Source organism: Papaver somniferum, chromosome 11, assembly GCF_003573695.1.
Source record: "Papaver somniferum cultivar HN1 chromosome 11, ASM357369v1, whole genome shotgun sequence".
NCBI lineage: Eukaryota > Viridiplantae > Streptophyta > Magnoliopsida > Ranunculales > Papaveraceae > Papaver > Papaver somniferum.
In genome coordinates, this window is record NC_039368.1 from 54,920,555 (window position 1) to 54,924,785 (window position 4,231).

The window sequence follows — 4,231 nt, forward strand, 5'->3', positions numbered from 1 at the left end:
AGAGGACACCATTCTTTTAGATGGTGTGACATATCAGTGTTATGACAATGATGTTTACGAAGAATGTGTTAATTCTGAGGAAACTTTAGTTAAGCCTAACGACTTAGACACATTACACTCTATCTATAAGGTTTTTTTTAATCATCTATATTGTGATATTCCTATTGATTCCTTGGTTGATGATGATTTAGTACAGGTTTGCAAACCTAGTGGAGATGTTAATATACCTAGAATTGTCAGCATAACTTTTCGGAAGATTCCTAATTTTGGATTAGAACTGCGTGCTTCTCCAGTACTGCTAGATTATTTTGCATCTCGTGACTTCTCTTTACTTGTGCATTTCTCCCAGATTGTTTCAGTTCCCATCCCTAGTGAACCACTTGAGTCGGTAATTCTTGTTACCGAAGATACATACTTTGCAAAAACTAGGATTGGGGATAGCTCTTTGCTTTTGATAGTCTCTACATCTTTACGTTGCTACAACGAGAGTGTGAGGTTGTCATTAATTGTATATATTGTGCTTTGGGTTGATCTCCAAATATTTAGGTTGTTGATATATGGAGAATCTTGTTTGTATATTCCAGTAGGTATGTCTATGTTCTTGTTTTATTTTTATTTGGTTACTTTTTGCAGTTCATTTTAGAAATTTCCCATCTTAATTTCTACGTTGGATGACTCAATTACATTGAGGACAATGTAATGTTTAAGTGTGGGGGAGTAGTTAACTTTTTACTTTTCTTTTTCAGGAATTTTCTTGCAATTTATGACCAGCTGTTGAGCGGGTCTATTGTAGGTTTGCAGGTATATTATGACCAGCTGTGTAGCGGGTCTAAAATTAAAAAAAAATAAAAAATGAAAAAAAAATGATCAGATGTGTAGCAGGCCTTAAAAAAATATATATATAAAAAAAATGATCAGTTGTTTAGTGGGTCTTTCTATCTAGCTGTTTAGCAGACATCTCTATCCACTGTTTAGTGAATTCGTCTCGCTGTTTAGCAGACATTACTCTTTATCCAGTTGTTTAGCGGATCCGTCTCGCTGTTTAGCAGACATATCTCTACCACTGTTTAGTGGCTTCGTCTCGCTGTTTAGCAGACTTCACTCTTTATCCAGCTGTGTAGCCGATAAATTATTTGTTTTGCTCGAGGACCAGCAAAATATAAGTGTGGGGTGTTTGATAAGCACGTAGATGCTACATTTCATATCCATATTTATATTAGTTAGGACTCGATATTTTGGCTAATATCACTATTTTAGTGGTTTTACAGGAATTACTAGCAAATCCGATAATCGGTAAAATAATGGCTAAATAAGAAGCTAAGATGGCGTTTGCGACATACGGCTCCTTCAACAGTAACTATGGCTTGCCATGTTAACATCTTATATCTTAGCACTTAAAGCCATCTCCCGGCTAGAGACAATGGAAGAAGAGGGAGTTGCCTTTGTTACATCAGTTCTATTAGTGGCTAAGGCAAGTGAAGCCCACTGAAGGTTAAAGGGAAAGTGGGACGTGTCTCTAAATAATGTCCACATATAGCACTGACGTCTCTTGTTCGTGTCAACATAACGATCGGCAGTAATGGGTTCGTTTTGAAAGAAATATCAGCTAGTTGGAGTTGAGGCACGAACTGTGATTCAGTCGAATGAGAAGTGGATGAAGGCTTTAGAAGGCAACAGTTTTGAGGAAGAAGCATATCGATGGGCAATGGTGGTTTGTCTCCACTACACAGTGGACTTAATTGTGATATTGAGAAGGTTCTGTCTGTGCATTGGCCTGGTCATTTCTGTCGTGGAGATAGTTGCGGTTGAATGAGAGATTTCCTGCGAGCTGTAGCCGAGATAAATACACACAGCAGCGAACAAAGGGAACGGTGGTGTTTTCTCGTTCTTACGATGGGTGCAGTGGTATTGGTTATGAAGATGAAGCTGCGGATTAAGAGATGCAGATGGGGGATTGGATGCAGTACCCATTACGGTGGTGGTAACAAGAATTAAAAGGACAGAAAACGGAATTTGCTAAGTAATTCCATGAGAAGAACTCTAAAAGGTACAGGGGAAGAATAAGCACGGAACATGAGAAGAAAAGATGGTTTGAGCTGAGATACTTGTATTCCAACTGATCAACAGTGAACATTGAGTTTTGCTTCTGAACTGGCAGTGGAGGCTATGATGGCAACAATGGATGGTGAGCGATTACTTCATATGAGCAGCTCTCAGTTCATTGGAGTGTGCACATGATGAGAATGGCTGAGATGTTTGAGTGCTAGGAGTGCAGAATGGATTCGAACTGGTTCTCATGCAGGTGATTGGAGTTGGTCTGAATTGATGTTCTGTTTGGAATTCTTGAGACTGTGATGCAAAGGTTCGTAGTAGACATCAGCAGATGGAGTTCAATGTTTGTGAGGGAGACAAAGAGTTCTTGTGGTTGTTTGGAGCAAGGTAGTCAATTTTGGATTTCGGATTGTCTCGGTCGACACCGAGATACTGGTACAATTTTGTCTCGGGGAAATTCCGTTTTCAAATCTCGGTAAAATCTCGGTTTCATATTTTATATCCTCGTATCGATAATCACTTAAAAGAAACATAGTATTAGTAAATCTGGTTGTTCACATTCCTCATCATCAACACCAAATAATAATTTTAGCTCAAGAAATTCAAACACAACAACAAGCAATAATACTAGTGAGTGAATTAATCTTTTTTATTTTTGTACGTGAGAATAGTCCACTCAATTTAAAAAGAAAAAAAAAATCCGGCCAAGACAAATCAATTCCGGCCGAAAAACGCGTTTCTGGCCGAAATTTTCGCAAAAATTTCGTCCGACCGAAATTAACAAAATCGTGTCTTCTTGTACCGAAATCCGGAATTTCGCGGAAATTTCGGCCGAAATGACCAAAATCGACTACACAGCTTTGGAGAGCTTGGACTCTTAAACTATCGGCGACTGTTTGACATCAACAATGGTTTGCTGTGTTCTGAAATTGGTGTTATGTGAATTATTTGGTTCGAGATAAGTGAGTCTTAGGCTTCAGGAAATGTCGCAATGAAACTAGTATAGGCAGGTGTTGATTGTTACTTCTAGCCGGTCGGGGAGTCGAAAAGAGGAGCTGGTGTCTGAAGGAATGGAAATCAGTGTGGCGAGGTTCAGAAGTTCAGAGACTGGGAGTTAGTAATGGACCGTTCAAGACTGGGCCTTGGGAATAATGTTTGGTCCATGTAAGGGTATCTCTCACAGCATCTCGATATAAAAAGCAACAGAAACAAAGACAGAAGGGGGCGGCCAGAGAGCCGTGAACTGAGACAGAGAGGAAAAGAGGAGGCTGACGACGAGAGGCTACAGACATTTGGTTGCATTCTTTCGTTTTCCAATTCCATTTCGATTAGCTAGTGAATCTCTAATATATTTGTTTATGGCTTTTGAGAAAGCCATTTTCCGCTAAGTTCTTGTAACTAGGGTTTATGGTAGAAACCACTTGGAGTATTGGCTATTTTGAATTGATTAATTGAGCAAAGACTACTATGATTTGATTAGACTAATTTTTGATTATTGTTTATCGATTAAATGAGAAATGAGTTGTTGTTGCTTCACTGGTTTTGAAAACCTATGCGCCTAATTTACAGGATTAAAAATATATTTGTCTACTTATTTGATATTTCATGCTTGGGTTTAATCCTTTGATGGGATATGCTTAGAATAGCCAGGTATTATTTGAGAACCTAAAATTTAGTTTCGTACTATTTTCTCGCTAACACAATTTGATGGTGCATGCTTTGGTTTTGTCTTTTGATGTGCCATGCTTAGGTTGTCCCAGTGATATTTGCGACTCTAATACTTATAATTGGTGATGCCAATAGAACGAACGATAAACATATTTTCATAATTATGTTTCATTTCGGTACTTATATAGAAGTAGTGGTTTATATCATAAACCCCTGGTTACTAGCTCTCTTGCAAGTTCATTTTTTCAGCTTATTTGATTTTATTATTTGTTTTTTTTTATTCTTTCAAAAATCAGAAATTCACATCTTGATTGGTTAGTCTATTAAAGATATTGATTACAGTATTTCCAACGCTCCTCATGGGAACGACTCATACTTGCCTCTGTCTACTAGTTAGATACCGTGCGATTGCGGTTATTACATATAGGTATCCCCGGGATCCCATTAGTGGCTCCACCGCGAAGGACCGCAGCTAAGGCTCTTCCGCAGCATCAAGAAGCCGGAGAAAAGG